This window comes from Schistocerca cancellata, chromosome 1, assembly GCF_023864275.1.
Source record: "Schistocerca cancellata isolate TAMUIC-IGC-003103 chromosome 1, iqSchCanc2.1, whole genome shotgun sequence".
NCBI lineage: Eukaryota > Metazoa > Arthropoda > Insecta > Orthoptera > Acrididae > Schistocerca > Schistocerca cancellata.
This window is the reverse complement of record NC_064626.1, coordinates 1,152,285,631-1,152,302,968: the sequence shown is the minus strand read 5'-3', so window position 1 is coordinate 1,152,302,968 and position 17,338 is coordinate 1,152,285,631.

The window sequence follows — 17,338 nt, the reverse complement described above, 5'->3', positions numbered from 1 at the left end:
CTCAGTGCGAATGCACTGACAGCCGTAAACAAATACACAGTCTAATTTCTCCGAATAAAATCAGTATAAAGCTATAATGACTTGATAAATTATGTTACTAACGTTCAGTATTTTTCAGGATACGGTTCTATAAGATATTTAAGAACTTCAGGTAAATTCTGTGTGTCTCCGACGTTAAGACGACTTGCTATCGAGAAAATTTCAGGAAAAATGTCATTTCGAAGAAGAAAGTAATAAACTAAAAAGGTAATTATTAATTGAGTTTATTTTTCAGGTAACATATTTCCACTTAGGTACGTACTTTAGACGTAATTTGCTGCTCGCGATTACGTGATTCATACTTTGTGCTAATTACATGTTCTATGAATTTGGTTGTGAAGCGACGTGCTTGCGTACGTTAACTGATTTTGACAATGATTATTAATGAACTGGATTGTTACTTGTGTATATTATGCATCGCTTGGCTGCACTGCTTTTTCACTGATGTCATATTTTTAATTATGTGCCTGCTGTGCCTATTTATTTAAATTATAATTGTCACCTGATTAATTGTGCTGATGTGGTTAGGTATGTAAGTTATACTTTGTGATTTATCTGCTTGCGCCTTCATGTTTACTTATTAAGATACGATGCTAATGACCTGTTTAGTACGTAAGATATATGTTTACTGCTATGCGTATGGATTGCACATTTACACATTTCTGCTTGTTGTCATAACTATACTTTAATTTGGTATATAGCAATGCTGATGTACAGTGTATGGACATGGAGTGTGGGTTACGATGTGGTATGGGTTACGGATTGTTCGCTTGGCGAAGCCTCGTTATAGAAATTGTGCTGCATCCACTTGTTGACATTCTGTTCACTACTGGTATATTTACTCGCTGTTGCTTGTTTTGCTTACGCTCAGTGCTTTATATTTTAACATAAGAAAATGAACTGCAGTAATTCGACGAGCGACTTTAGTACAAGAAACATCATAGAAGTCACATGAGCTGGAGGTTTTATGAAAGCTTTATAAATGTATGCCAATAGGAAGGAAGCTAACGACATGACATACCAACACAGTTATTACACTGCATTTTTCGTGAGCAATTGAAATAGGAAGTGACACTTGACACAAGAAATACTCCACATGTTTGCTTCTGTTTGCCATAATTCTTGAAGTGGTGTACACACTGTGAAATATTAGGATCATTCACACTCCGTAATCGTACTTAATTACTGAGAGTTATTCGGACTAAGTCTGTTAGAGGTCATGTATGCATTCTTTGTTTATAATTCATAATGAGTAGAAGATTTTGGTCAGATGGATTACACAGAGGTTGTGTGTTGACAGTGTGTCTTCGGATTGTATGGGATGATGAGGTTTGCATTAGGATTTTATCTGTACTCGATCGAGGAGACTGACTAGAGGAAAGAGTTGTTATGGAAGTGAAATGATACTGGCAATAAGGTTTATATGTATCGACGTATTGAAGAGGTATTATTGAGGTATTGAGATTATATGAAGTTGATTGGAGTTTTGGTGTATAAGAGGTAAAGTAAGTGAGGTGCATATTTTTCTTTTGGTTGGTCTATATGGAACAAGGAGGATGAAGATAGCAGACTAGAACACTAAATTGGAAGGAAGATTGTCTACACACACTTTGTTAAATCACTAAGCAGTATGTACTTTTTTTTTGGAGAGAGGAAGTTGCATATCTTGGCACACTGACAGTTGTTCAGCAACCGTACATTTTGATCTGGCTTGGCAAACATTGGTCTTGACATGATGACTATGACGTTGACTTAACTATTATTGACTGTTATACATGGCTGTCACTACTACTTGATACACATGATGAACATGAAATTTTGACAGAAGTGGATTCACACAGTTAACACAATTCAATTACACAGTAGTACTTAATGTGGATGAAAGATGAGTGAGTGTGTTTTGTGTGTTTTCCTTTCCTAATCCTACCCACCTATCTCCTAAATATTATTTTATTTGTTTGTAGTGGCTTGCACTGACACCCATAAATATTATAGGTTTACTGATGTTTGTGTATTTGTAATAGTAATATGACAATTATCTGATATTTGTGTGTTTGTTATGATTTGTATGTTTAGTGTAAGAGCATTGTAAAAGCATTTGTATGTGCATTCAAACTATTGTTCATGCTTGAACTGTCTGATTAGTGATGGTGAAATTATGGACTGTTACTTGTACTTTTTCTACATGATTGGTGCCACTAGGACATGTTTAATTTCTGCTAATGAACTGTGTGACTAGTGATAGTGAATATGATGGACTGCTCTCTGCATCTGCTCATCATTGCTGGGTGCAACTGATGGAACTGCCGTTATTGAAATGATATCACTTGCTGCTCTCTGCACCTACTCAACAATACTGGGTGCACAGATGGAGCTACTTCTATGGAAATAATGTCATTTGTCGGTGTCTGCACCTACTCAACAATGCTGGGTGCCACTGATGAACTGCTTCTACTGAGAAATGTGACTTGTTGCTGTGTGTACCTCTTCAACATTGCTGGGTACCAAAGATGGAACTGCTTCTACTGAAATGATGTTACTTCTTGCTGTCTGCACCTACTCAACATTGCTGGGTGCCACTGATGGACTGATTCTACTGAGATGATGTCACCTGTTGCTGTTTGCACCTACTCAACGTTGCTGGGTGCCATTGATGAACTGCTTCTACTGAGAAATGTGACTTGTTGCTGTGTGTACCTCTTCAACATTGCTGGGTACCACAGATGGAACTGCTTCTACTGAAATGATGTTACTTCTTGCTGTCTGTACCTCTTCAACATGGCTGGGTGCCATTGATGGACTGTTTCTACTGAAATGATGTCACCTGTTGGAGTCTGCACCTGTTCCACAATGCTGGGTGCCACTGATGGACTGCTTCTACTGAAATGATGTCACCTGTTGGAGTCTGCACCTACTCCACATTGCTGGGTGCCACTGATGGACTGCTTCTACTGAAATGATGTCACCTGATTGTGTCTGCACCTATTCCACAATGCTGGGTGCCACTGATGGACTGCTTCTACTGAGATGATGTCACTTGTTGCTGTCAGCACCTATTCAACAGTGCTGGGTGCTACTGCTGGAACTGTCAACTACTTGTTGTGAAAATTTGTATAAACTGATTTTTTGTGTATTACTGTCTGTGAAAAGTTATAAGACTCTTACCTGTACATATTCGTCATTGCTGACGCTATTGATTGAACTGTTTAACCACATAATACTTGTGTAAACTATTATGTAAAGTCACATGTATGAAAGAATTTGTATTACTTAGTGTATTTTATATATTAGGCTATTGTAAGGTCAGTGCAAAGCCAAAATTTTATCTAGTTATATGATACTTACGTATTAATATTATCTTTTATTTTTGTCTGTATTTTTTTGACGAATTTGGTGGTATTTTCACCACCAATGCTGGCAAAAATACCATCAAATTCTAGCCCGTGGAGGAAGGGCATATGAAAGGTGGCTACACTGAGCCACAGCGCCAGAAATCGCGCCAGAGAGTATTGTTCCGCCGCCTCCACTGGCAGTGATTATTGAGACGTAGCGGCAAGCAGTTCTTGCCGAGAAGTTGTGGTGGACACTGCTTGTAGCTGAAGTCACAGTGAGATGCGGTAGTGGAGAGAGTTGTTCCATGTTTATGCAGTTATTTGATGGGAGAGATAGCAGATGTTGTTCCAATGGAGATATTGTAATGATCTGAGTGCTTTTCCTCAATATAAATTAAGGTAACTAACTACTGTTCTTTATTTTCTTATTATTTGTGTGTCCTGAATAATGCTTCATTACAGGTTCAGTCAACAAAGCATCTGGCGTGTGTTCTTCTATTAGAGTGTAATTCTGGGTGTCTTGCACAATTATAGTAATTCTAATTTTCTATCACGTCAGTATAAATGGTATTTGAAATTTCTTGTCTTGTTGAAGAAGAACCGTGCCAGATGTGTACGTTGAGTCACACTCCCACACACAGAACAGTTATACTTGTGCTTTGGTTTCGTAGGTTTTATAGTTGCTGGGGACTTAATTAATTAATTGTGTTAACAAAAATTTTCATTTCATTCTTTGTTGTTGTTCTATGCAGTCAGATTGCGTAATAATACTAGTCAGGGCCAGCCGTTTACGAGACTTGCGTAATCGGACTTACAGCTACCAAAAATATTTGCATTCTTATTTTTTTTTATAATTAAGCCCCCATGCAACATGTCCAATGATAGCGCGCGGGTGTTGCGAGCCCCAAATCCGAACACTATGCCGATTAACCGTTCTGATACATGAAAGGATGCCTGAATAAACACGTTACCAGGAAACTGGCATTCATGTCAATACGCCGCAGCAGCCCCCTAGTAAATTGTTTGTCGACATGGTTTGTCGTTCGGCATCACGTCAGATATTGCAGAATTTGCACTTTGTAAGGCTGACGTAGAACACGATGCAGTGTTGCTAGCAGTACATTAAGTTACCTAGATGCCTATCGAACTGATTTACGTGGACGTCGGTTCGTTAGTTGGTTAGTTTCATGTTTCATGGATTATTTTCCTGATAAGTCGTAGTGATGTGGAACGAGTTCTTTTACATTCACATTGGTAATTAATTTGTAAATATGGCTACACGTTGGGATTTTTTAATTTTTTTTACTGTGCAGATGTGACGTATTAACTCCTACGCGCCAACTTTTACACATTACAATAACGTATTCTTCTACGGAATAGAAGACGCTGTCAAGGAGAAAATACCTCTTTTTGTTTTCATTTATACTTTACTGTCTGTCAAACATTTTACTTCACTAGGTAAGTGATCAAAAATTTTTATTGCAGCATTTTGCACCCCTTTTTCGTTCTAATGACAACGTAGAGTAATGAATGTCATTTTTCCGACTGATATTGTAAAATCTGAAGGTGGCAGGGGTAAAATACAGGGATTTACAATTTATACAGAAACCAGATGGCAGTTATAAGAGGCGAAGGACATGAAAGGGAAGCAGTGGTTGGGAAGGGAGTGAGACAGGGTTGTATCCTCTCCCCGATGTTATTCAATCTGAGTATTGAGCAACCAATAAAGGAAACAAAAGAAAAATTTGGAGTAGGAATTAAAATCCATGGAAAAGAAATAAAAACTTTGAGGTTCGCCGATGACATTGTAATTCTGTCAGAGACAGCAACGGACCTGGAAGAGCAGCTGAATGGAATGGATAGTGCCTTGAAAGGAGCATATAAGATGAACATCAACAAAAGCAAAACGAGGATAATGGAATGTAGTCGAATTAAGTCGGGTGATGCTGAGGGAATTAGATTAGGAAATGAGACACTTAAAGTAGTAAAGGAGTTTTGCTATTTGGGGAGCAAAATAACTGATGATGGTCGAAGTAGAGAGGATATTAAATGTAGACTGGCAATGGCAAGGAAAGCGTTCTGAAGAAGAGAAATTTGTTAACATCAAGTATAGATTTAAGTGTCAAGAAGCCGTTTCTGAAAGTATTTGTACAGAAGTGAAACATGGACGATAAATAGTTTGGACAAGAAGTGAATAGAAGCTTTCGACATGTGGTGCTACAGTAGAATGCTAAAGATTAGATGGGTAGATCACATAACTAATGAGGAGGTATTGCACAGAATTGGGGAGAAGAGGAGTTTGTGGCACAACTTGACTAGAAGAAGGGATCGGTTGGTAGGACATGTTCTGAGTCATCAAGGGATCACCAATTTAGTTTTGGAGGGCAGCGCGGAGGGTAAAAATCGTAGAGATGAATACTCTAAGCAGATTCAGAAGGATGTAGGTTGCAGTATGTACTGGGAGATGAAGAAGCTTGCACAGGATAGAGTAACATGGAGAGCTGCATCAAACCAGTCTCTGGACTGAAGACAACAACAACAACAACATTTTAATTATGTACATCGTTGTTCCTTTTGAGCTGTAGTGGATTATTCAGGGTAGTGGAAATTAAAATGTCCTGTGGTGCCTCTCCTGCTCCAGTCGGCCGATTTGACATTCTACACCGTTTAAAAAATAAAAAATAAAAAACCTTATAATTAATACTGAGTGGGATTATTTGTGACCGTGAGAATAAGAACTCTTCGGAAAATTTGCACTCTTTACTGGCTATTAGCTAATAATTTTCTCTTTTGTGTCACGTAAAATTAAATATAGAAAACATAAAACGAATAAAGATATGAGACAGGCAAGATAGTACACATTTCTTCAGTCCTTATGTTCCATCATTTTTTTTCTCTAATATTCCTACAGCTTTACAAGGCGTGCTTTCCTTTCTGCAAAAGAATCCATTAGCACATCAAAGTTCGTTAAACTTTTTGCCACACGAAAAATCAAAATGTGGTTGCCTAATACTGAAAAAGCTGTCAATAGGAGTAGTACCCAAGACTGATGTGGTTTCTCGATTTGATTACGTATCTTTTTTTGCTGTCTGCTAGATAAAACGAAATGGCCTTTCTAATATTGCAGCAGTTGTAACTTACGCCAAATAAGAGAGACTATGAAACTTCCTGGCAGATCAAAACTGTGTGCCCGACCGAGACTCGAATTCGGGACCTTTGCCTTTCGCGGGCAAGTGCTCTGCCATCTGAGCTACCGAAGCACGACTCACGCCCGGTACTCACAGCTTTACTTCTGCCAGTATCTCGTCTCCTACCTTCCAAACTTTACAGAAGCTCTCCTGCGAACCTTGCAGAACTAGCACTCCTGAAAGAAAGGATATAGCGGAGACATGGCTTAGCCACAGCCTGGGGGATGTTTCCACTCTCCGCTGCAGAGTGGAAATCTCATTCTGGAAGAGAGACTATTTTGGTACAAATGGTCATTTTTATGTGTCTCACTTACATAAATAGCACGACAGCACTTAATTCATGAAGTTCCAATATCAAATGCCTGTTAGGTCTACTACAAGCAAAAAGTTTTATGTTAGGAAATAAATTCACATTTCATTCATACTCACCAGTTTCTCAAGCACGAGATCGAAAAGTAGTAATACGAAACTTTTAAATTTTTGATCGTCATATTTGTCCATATAATCTGTGTGATGCCCCTGTTGCTTCTTCATCCCCATTCTAACAAACAATATTGTCATCACTAATTCTGTAAGTATTCCTGCCATTGTCAAAACTTACTCTCCAGTTAACTTCACTAATCCTGCCCGGCCGTGGTGGCCGAGCGGTTCTAGGCGCTTCAGTCCGGAACCGCGCGACTACTACGATCGCAGGTTCGAATCCTGCCTCTGGCATGTATGTGTGTGATGTCCATAGGTTAGTTAGGTTTAAGGAGTTCTAAGTTCTAGGGGACTGATAACCTCAGATGTTAAGTCCCATAGTGCTCAGAGCCACTTGAACCGCGCTATTCCGAGAATACAGCTTCAAGCAGCCGCTAACTGGGGACTGTTCAACTGGTGGTTTAGCGATCTGGCAAAAATTTTCTGTTACAATATACATACACGTACGTAACTCTCATGTGAATACGGCATCGATACCTCAGGAGGGCCACACTCAAACTCCCTTCAGGATCTCAATAGCCCCGTGCACCTGCTGCCGGAGAGGATAGACGTATTGTTCTCTCCATCGAGTGGCTTGCACAGGCATGTCATATACCCTGTGTCATGAATGTGTTTGATTGCACCAAGACAGTTCTCATTCACATCAATACTTGGCATGCCACCTGACAGTGTGCGGTGGAGTGTACCTCTGAGATCACTATCTGACTTCTCCTTCTCTGTTCCATTTGCTAACGGCACGTGGGAAGAATGATCGTCGGTAAGCCTATGTATTAGCTCTAATTTCTCAAATTTCTTCGTCCTGATCATTTCGCGAGATGTACAACGGAGAAACCAATACGATGCCGACTCTTCCCGGAAAGTGCTCTCTCGAAATTTTGGTAGTAAATCACTCTGTGGAGCACCACGCCTCTTTTGCAACGTCTGCCAATGGAGACTGTTGACCATCTCTGTAACGCTCTCGAGCTGCCTAGACGACCCCGTGACAAAACGTGTCACTCTTCGTTGGATCTTTTGTATCTCTTCTGCCAGTCCTACCTGGCATCGGTCCCAGATTGACGAAATATACTCAGCAATAGGTAGAGCAAGCGTCTTGTAAGTCACTTCTTTAGCAGGTGGATTACATTTCCTTAAGATTCTTCCTGCGAATCTCAGTCTGGCATCTGCTTCTGCTGCTATTTGTTCTATGCGGTCATTCCACTCAAGGTCGCTCTGGATACATACTCCTAGATATTTTACAGTAATTACTGTTTCTAGCAATTTGTCATCAATAGTGCAGTTGTACTGTAGTGGACGTCTTTTACTATATATGCGCAATATGTTACATTCATGTACGTCCAGGGTCAACTGCTGGCCCCTGCGCATCAATCCTGTACAGGTCGTCCTGCAAATCGTTACTGTCTACCGGCGTTGCTGCCTTCTCATAGACAACCACCTCAGCTGCGAACAGCGCTGAAGAGCCGCCGACACGTTGTACTAGACAATTTATATCCATTGTACACACTAATGGTCCTATCACACTTCCTTGGGTACTTCCAAAACTTACCTTTACATCTGTCAATTTTGTTCCGTTAAGAGCGATGTGTTGATTTCTGGCTGCAAGGTAGTCCTGAGTCCAGTTGCAGATCTGCTCCGACACTCGATGAGCTTGTATTTTTTTCACTGATCGGCCCTGCACGACGGTCTCCAATGCCGTTCTGAGGTCAAGGAACACAGCGCCAACGTCTGCAGCACTGTGGATCTGATGAGGAACAGAGCGAGCTGAGTTTCGCAAGAACCCTGTTTGTCACACCCGCGTCGAGTTTTACAGAGAAGATTTTCGTTCTCCAAAAAGGTCACAATACTTGACCACAATATATGTTCCATAATTATACAAGAGACTGACCTCAATGATGTATTCCTATAACTATGTCCTTCTGTCCTTCGACCCTTCTTGAAAGCGGGAATGACCTGCCCTTTTTCCAGTTTCTTGGTATCACGATGATGAAAACAACAAGCCGGCCGGAGTGGCCGAGCGGATCTAGGCGCTACAGTTTGGAACCGCGCTGCTGCTACGGTCGCAGGTTCGAATCCTGCCTCGGGCATGGACGTGTGTGATGTCCTTAGGTTAGTTAGGTTTAAGCAGTTCTAAGTTCTAGGGGACTGATGACCTCAGAAGTTAAGTCCCATAGTGCTCAGAGCCATTTGAACCATTTTTGGAAACAACACAACACCCAGCCCCTGGAAAAATAAATCCCCGACATGGCTGAGAATGGAATGCCGATCCCCCAAACAGCAATCAGCCACGCTGGCCACACACCCTCTAACAACCCTACCACAACAAAGGTCAAAATTTAATCATGATTGTGGTGTTGCTCACGCTGCTAAATACTGAATTTTCGGGCAACAACAAAGTTATTATGTGGCAGGTGTTATTAGAGCACAGTTAATAAAGTCATTTCATGTAATAATGAATAAACTAGGCACTCATCTTTTCGTGTTTCCCACGCTGGTCTAGTTGTAAAATCATGGCTCAATCGTCGAAAATCTAGGTGGTGATGATTCCAAGCTCGGATACAAAGAGGCCTAGGTTTTATTCTGCTATATTCAAAAGTTTTATAGATGTGTTTCACAAACCATTCTTGAAGATTACACTTTTGCAGGACAATGGTGATGTAAACAAAGTAACCAGCACTCCGAATTCAAGTTACACTTCTTTTTTTATTGCTTTTGTTGCAATAGCACGTAACACACAAAACATCACTTCACAATACAAAACATACTTGAAAACATCTACCTCACTGTTAAAGTTCACATTTTATAAACTGACTGCAATTTACGTCTTTTGAACGTGACGTCCAAGACTTGACTTTTTCAAGGTCCGACTCTCTAACTCTCAGACTAACTAATAATCGCTTACGCGCCCAAAAATCAAGAGTTATAAAGTACGTCAAAGATCACAGTGACAAAAGAAAGAATACACACAAGAATAATATCATTGCAATATAAACATATCGATGAATCAAAGTACTTCTACATTAATGAAATCAAATCTGAATGTTGTCTCAGAAATATGTCAACTACTTTACAGAAACACAGTAGAATATTACTGGTATCGAGAGGTTCAGGTGAGGTGCCGTAATGGTTACGTAATTCAAGTACCATTACAACCTACAGAGGCAGACAGCAGCAGACGGAGACGTGAACACATGGTGTGTCCGGCGGCAACGCTGGGCGCAGGTGTGGCAGGCCGTTGTGATTTTAGATGAGTCCTTTTTCTGCGAACAGCACCACGTTGGACGCAACGTGTGTGGAAGGTCCCAACGGTGCCACATTGCTTTCGTTTCCTTCGTATCGGACAACTGTCTGGCGTGGTGGTGTGGAGCCCGACGATCACCTCTGATTCTCACAGTCGGTAATTTGGACAGCAGCTCAAGATTCGACGGAAAAACTTCAGGAAAGCGTTCTTCGTAAAAACAAGAAGAAAGAAAGAGAAAAAGAGGCTGTGTCAACTTGGGCCCGGGAATGCAGCATTACAGAGTTATTCGACCTCCAGCTCCTACTAACTGCACTGTACCTCTGTAACTCAAGCTGGAACGCTCTGGTTACATGTCAGAGTAAACGTTCAATGCGACCTCCCTCTTGTCTGAATACACGTCTCCTCTCGTCGCCTCTCTGAATTCCGTACACGATCAAAGATCCCTGACGTAGTTTGTACTGTCGTAAAGGCTGCCACAATCTGTGCATGGAGACTAGGTTCGTCCACAACAGCACACCAAGAGTCTTTATGTGTCTCCACAGGTCCAAGTTGTAACGGAACATATTAAAGGCTTTACTTTACCGAAGTATGCGATACCTTCCAAATTCAACCAGTTTAACGAGTATTTATGAGTATAGAAAAGTCATTCTGTATGTTAACAATGATTGCATAACATGTCTCCATAAACAGTCAGCCCATTAAATTATACTGAATAACTGACCCACACAAAAGTTTATATCACTTGATCACTGATACAGCAAATGTCATCATGTAAAAACACTAAGTTCATCTTAATTAATTAATATGAAGTACGAAAAATAGTGGCCAACTTTGGTATTTTAAATCTCCTTAAATAAAAATCACCCAGTGAAACCTAGGAGCGTTTTCACTCAGTATTCACGAAATCAATCCTATTTTAGACGAAAACTAATGTAATTCTTAATAATTCATGTTATTTACTTATTTATGCAAATTAGAGAAGTCAATTGACAAACTTCTAAAAAACGGCCTTTTTGTAACAAAGAATTATTCTGTCAAGTCAACAAATCTGTCTGTCATTTTAATAACATGTTAAATTATGTCACCCGATGCAAATTAATAACTTTTCTGCACAAATTATGATAACAGATGTACATGTGACTTATAAACTATATCTCTTTTTAGTAGTTCTTTGACAATGTTATAAATACAAGCAGCTAGAAGGGTCGGGAGGCAGTTGGAATGTCACTTTGGTAAAGTGTGTTTGTGTGTTATTGTTTGAGGTGGATAAACAATGCAAAGAACATGTAACGGAAGTACTACTTTGTGTTGAGTCATGGTCTTTGGTGGACAGTGGAATTAAGATGGCCACCAGAGTAATAAATATTTGAAGTTTACATATTTGTTGGTTTCGCTCGTTCTTTATCATCAAAAGCACATAAAAAACACGGGACCTCATCTTTTTAACCCTAGACAACCAGATGTAGAGCCAGCATCAGCATCGAGAGACAGCAGCGATCCAGCAAGTAGCAGCGATTACCACAACACAATGCATTTTAATGGCGCCAACCTAACATCAAGTGCTAACAAGCTCCGTAAATGGGAGTGAAATAGTGCGATTATAGCAATTAGCAATATCTACGACCAGGCGACCATTACAAAGTGCAGGAGGGTTTGATCCAGGAGAACGGGTGGCCAACCAATCTGGCCACCTCTGCCCATCCAGCACTCAGGAAATTGTACGGTAAGCACCATCGTGCGTGAAATCACTGTCGACGGGACGCAAGTGGCACGTCTTCTAAGTACGCAAGCAATGTAACACTCAAGAAATCTGAGTACTTCTGTTCAGTAAGTCTCCCTGGGAGGACGTAATGTCCCAAAACTCAATCACCGAACGATGGCTGACCAGATATTAATGGAGAACCTCAGATGGTGAGAGGACTGGATAGCTGCATGGGAATTTGTCGGCCCCTCCCTCCTCCCACGTACTGGTCCCTTGTGAATTCCGTCCCTTGTGAATGTCGCTTCATCTGTGAATAAAACGACAAGTCCAAAAAGTACAAAGTTGGGCGCCATAACACGTTGCTGGAGAAACCACCGGCACAACGTTTCTCTTGGAGGACAAACCCCCAGGAGATTATTTATTTATTTGTTTTTTTTTCTTTTAGTTCGTTATCTGTATAAAAGAACAGACTGAATGTTGCAAAAAATGGCTCTAAGCACTATGGGACTTAACATCTGGGGTCACCTGTCCCTAAACTTATAACTAATTAAACCTAACTAACCTAAGGACATCACACACATCCATGCCCGAGGCTGGATTCGAACCTGCGACTGTAGCAGCAGCGCGGTTCCGGACTGAAGCGCCTAGAACCGGCCACATCGGCCGGCTGAATGTTGCACCTGATTTGGCATGAATATAGCCCATTAATGTTTTAACATAATTCCAAATGTCTTAGCAACAACTACGCATTATGCTATTTAAGGGAGGAGAAAATCCGCAGGACACCAAGACTCGTAGACGCATGGTGTGAATACAGCACGTTTGTACGGAAACGTTTCCAGATCATGAGGTGCAGCATATTCCTCTGCAAGCCTACCCTAGCCCCCCCCCCCTCCCTCCTCGCGCGGATTCCAGGAGTTTCCTCCACAGCATCGAGTAGACCTTCCTCGACCTCTGCCGTTGTACGTCTTGGCCGACCCCCGCTGCCTGTTGCTGTTGGACCTCTGAAATCCCCAGATTCACAGACACGACGATGAGTTCCTTCAAATACCTTTCGGTCTGGTAATCTATGCAATGAGTAGCGTTTCTGGTACACGCGACGTGCCTCCAATGCATTGCCATCCGCCAAACCGTGCATGTAATGCATGGTTGCGAGTTCCTCTTTAGTGTACATTTCCTGGTTGCAAACCACGGACACAGGAAATTACAAACCACGCCATACGCACCTTTGCTAATGGCTTCAGACAGATTTAACGTTCCTAGTTCTTACGTGTTACTTCGGAGCATACTGCACACCACAATAACTAACCACGGATATGCCAATAGCTATGTATTTAACTGGTGATTGCCGGCCGGAGTGGCCGTGCGGTTCTAGGCGCTACAGTCTGGAACCGCGAGACCGCTACGGTCGCAGGTTCGAATCCTGCCTCGGGGATGGATGTGTGTGATGTCCTTAGGTTAGTTAGGTTCAAGTAGTTCTAAGTTCTAGGGAGAGACTGCAACTAAAATACTTCACACCTTCACGAGGACTGCTGCACTTTCTCACAGGTCATGGACCCTACCCGGCATACCTATGCCGGTTCGGGAAACGGGCTACACCAGCGTGTGACTGTGGTGCCACAACAGGTACCCCAGAACACGTGGTATATGAGTGCCACCTCTTCGACGATGTAGCGGCGCAATTACGCCGTCAGTTACCCAACCAAGTCACGTACCACCTGCTCAGGCATGAAGACCATTTTTCAATCCTAAACAACCTAGCAAACGAGATCTCACTTAAAGTCATGAAGGAATTTCTAAGGAGCAACGATTAAGACTTCGTTGCTACCGATCTGACTCCGTGCACTTGTTCCGTTCCGCCGAGGCGTGGACTTGGCCAGCCGCCTCACGGCTGGAATCCGCCACGTCTGGTTCAAATGGTTCAAATGGCTCTGAGCACTATGGGGCTTAACTTCTGACGTCATCAGTCCCCTAGAACTTAGAACTACTTAAACCTAACTAACCTAAGGACATCACACACATCCATGCCCGAGGCAGGATTCGAACCTACGACCGTAGCGGCCGCGCGGTTCCAGACTGTAGCGCCTAGAACCGCTCGGCCACCCCGGCCGGCGCCACGTCTGGGTTAGGGGGAGGGTGCGCCTATTACCGATCCAGACACTCACCGATTTTGACATTAGGTTAGGTTAGGTTAGATGTAGGATAAGCTAGGATAGCAACATTAGCGTAGTACTGCAGCGATCAACAACTGTGGCCAGCCCGGTTCCAGGGTCACGTTCACCGGGATTAGCTCTGTGAACAGGGCCAACATCAGATTAGATTAGATTTACTTTCATTCCAATTGATCCGTAGTGAGGAGGTCCTCCAGGATGTGGAACATGTCAGAAAAACAACAATACATGACAAATATTTACAACTAAAACAGATATGTACCATTCCACAGGTCCCAGGTGGAATGATCGTCATTTTTTAGTGAACACTAAGAGTCATTTTACAAATACTAATGCACTGAATTTAAAATAAAAAAGTTTTTTATTTATTTATAAGGTAATAAACATGTAATACAACTACTGTAATACTTATTTACAATGAACACATTACTGCACTGAAATGGTACAGAAGTTAGATTATACCTACACACACACACACACACACACACACACACACACACACACACACACACACACAAATTTTCAATGAACACATTACTGCACTGAAATTGTGCAGAAGTTATGTTGTACTTATACACAAATCAGTTGGTTTTACTAAGAAATTCATCAATGGAGTAGAAGGAGTTGGCCACCAATAAATCCTTTAGGCTTCTCTTAAACTGAATTTCATTGGTTGTTAAGCTTTTTATGGCTGCTGGCAAGTTATTGAAAATGTGTGTTACTGAATAATGCACACCTTTTTGTACAAGACTAAGTGACTTTAAATCCTTGTAAAGATTATTCTTATTTCTAGTATTGATTCCATGAATTGAGCTGTTGGCTTGAAAAAGTGATATATTGTTAATGACAAATTTCATTAAGGAATAAATATATTGGGAAGCAGTAGTTAGTATCCCTAGTTCCCTAAACAGGCTTCTGCAGGATGTTCTTGAGTTCACACCACATATAATTCTTACTGCACGTTTTTGTGCCCGGAAAACTTTAGCTTGGCTTGATGAATTACCCCAAAAAATAATCCCATATGACATTATGGAATGAAAGTAAGCATAGTATGCCAGCTTTTTCATTTTTATATCCCCTATGTCTGACAAAATTCGCATTGCAAACAGAGATTTGTTAAGACGCTTCAGCAGTTCTGTGGTGTGCTCCTCCCAGTTGAATTTATTATCAAGCTGTAATCCCAAGAATTTAACACTGTCCACTTCTTCTATCTTCTTGTCATCGTATGTTAGACATATACTCTTGGGACACCCCTTACAAGTTCTGAACTGCATGTAGTGTGTTTTTTCAAAGTTTAGTGACAAAGAATTGGCTAGGAACCAGTGATTAAAGTCCACAAATATTTTATTGGCTGATCTTTCTAAGACTACACTTGATTTGCTATTTATTTCAATGTTTGTATCATCGGCAAACAAAAAAAACTTGGCATCTGGTAATGTTACTGATGAAAGGTCATTGATATACACAAGAAAAAGTAAGGGCCCCAAAATGGAACCTTGTGGGACCCTACATGTAATTAGTTCCCAGTTGGATGATGCCTGATAGCTTGATACATGTCTCTTTCCTAACAACACCCTTTGTTTCCTGCCAGAGATATAAGATTTGAACCATTTTGCAGCATTTCCTGTTACACTATAATATTCTAGTTTACTTAAAAGGATATTGTGATTTACACAGTCAAATGCCTTTGACAGATCACAAAATATACCAGTTGCCTGCAATTTTTTGTCTAATGAATTAAGCACATTTTCACTGTAAGTGTAGATAGCCTTCTCAATACCGTAGGTTTATACAACGCTGGCACATCTGTAATGCTGCATGTAGAAGCAGATTAGCATAGGTTGAAATAGAACAACATAATCAAAAGATAGCAGTAGTGCCCATAGTGTGAGCAAAAAAACTAGCCTAGAGTAAGCTGTAGTATTAACACTTGAATTGTATCAATTAGGACCCACTAATTGTTTAAGGTGGTGGGTTGTAATGTATCGTGTATAATGAAGAATATATTGAAGTTCTAGGGAACTGTTGACCTCAGAAGTTAAGTCCTATAGTGCTCAGAGCCATTTGAACCATTTTTGAACTGGTGATTACTGTACTTCCTCTGCGAGGGCCATATGACACTGATTCACAACTTGATTACTCGTGTAACACTTGTAACCGGCGGCGTACATTTTCCTCCGGCTTGTCAGCATGCACTGACAAAAACATGCTCGAATAACTTAGTAACTACGCATTTTCCCGACCGGTTAGCCTTGCGGTCTAACGCACTGCTTTCCGGGCGAGAAGGCGTGCCGGTCCCCGGCACGAATCCGCCCGGCGGATTAGTGTCGAGGTCCGGTGTGCCGGCCTGTCTGTGGATGGTTCTTAAGGCGGTTTACCATCTGCCTCGGCGAATGCTGCCTGGTTCCCCTTATTCCGCCTCAGTTACACTAAGTCGGCGATTGCTGCGCAAACATGATCTCGACGTACGCGTGCACCAGAATTACTCTACCTCGCAAACATTAGGGTTACACTCGTCTTGGGAGAGGTTCCCCGTGGGAGGGGGGGGGGGGTGTCCACTGGAGGCCGAACCGCACAATAAAATAAACCTGAGTTCGGTGTGGGGCGGCGGTGGGGTGAGTGGACTGTCGTAGCCTGTTGTGGGGTTGTGAACCACCGATGGCTACGTCGGGGAGAAAGCCTCTGCGTTGTTTCTAGGTCTCCAGTTCCATACAATACAACACAAATATGCATTTCCAGACCCATGCTCACACAGCCTTCTTTTCTTCTTGTTCTACATTCCTGAAGCTTTGAAATACCCTGTACGAGGGACTGTCAAATGAAAACGAGACAGGCGTAAAAAAATAAGTAAACTCTTTATTATTTCAAACGTAATCGCCTAACTGTTAATACATTTATCCCACTGTGAGACAAGTCGGTCAGTGCCTTCATGGTAGAATGTTTGCAGGTACCTACGGAATCATGATTGCACCTAGGCTTCGTTCGAAGCTAATCGATGGAGAAGAATATCTTTCTTAAGAGACCCAAAAATATGGAAGTCGCATGGAGACAGATCGGGACTGTTTGGAGGTTGTGTGAAGGTTTCCCGGCGAAATTTCTGAAGTACAGTCGAAACAACCTCGGCAGTATGTGGTCGGGCATTATCCTGCAACAAAAGTGTACCGCACGTCAATATTCCTCGGCGTTTGGAC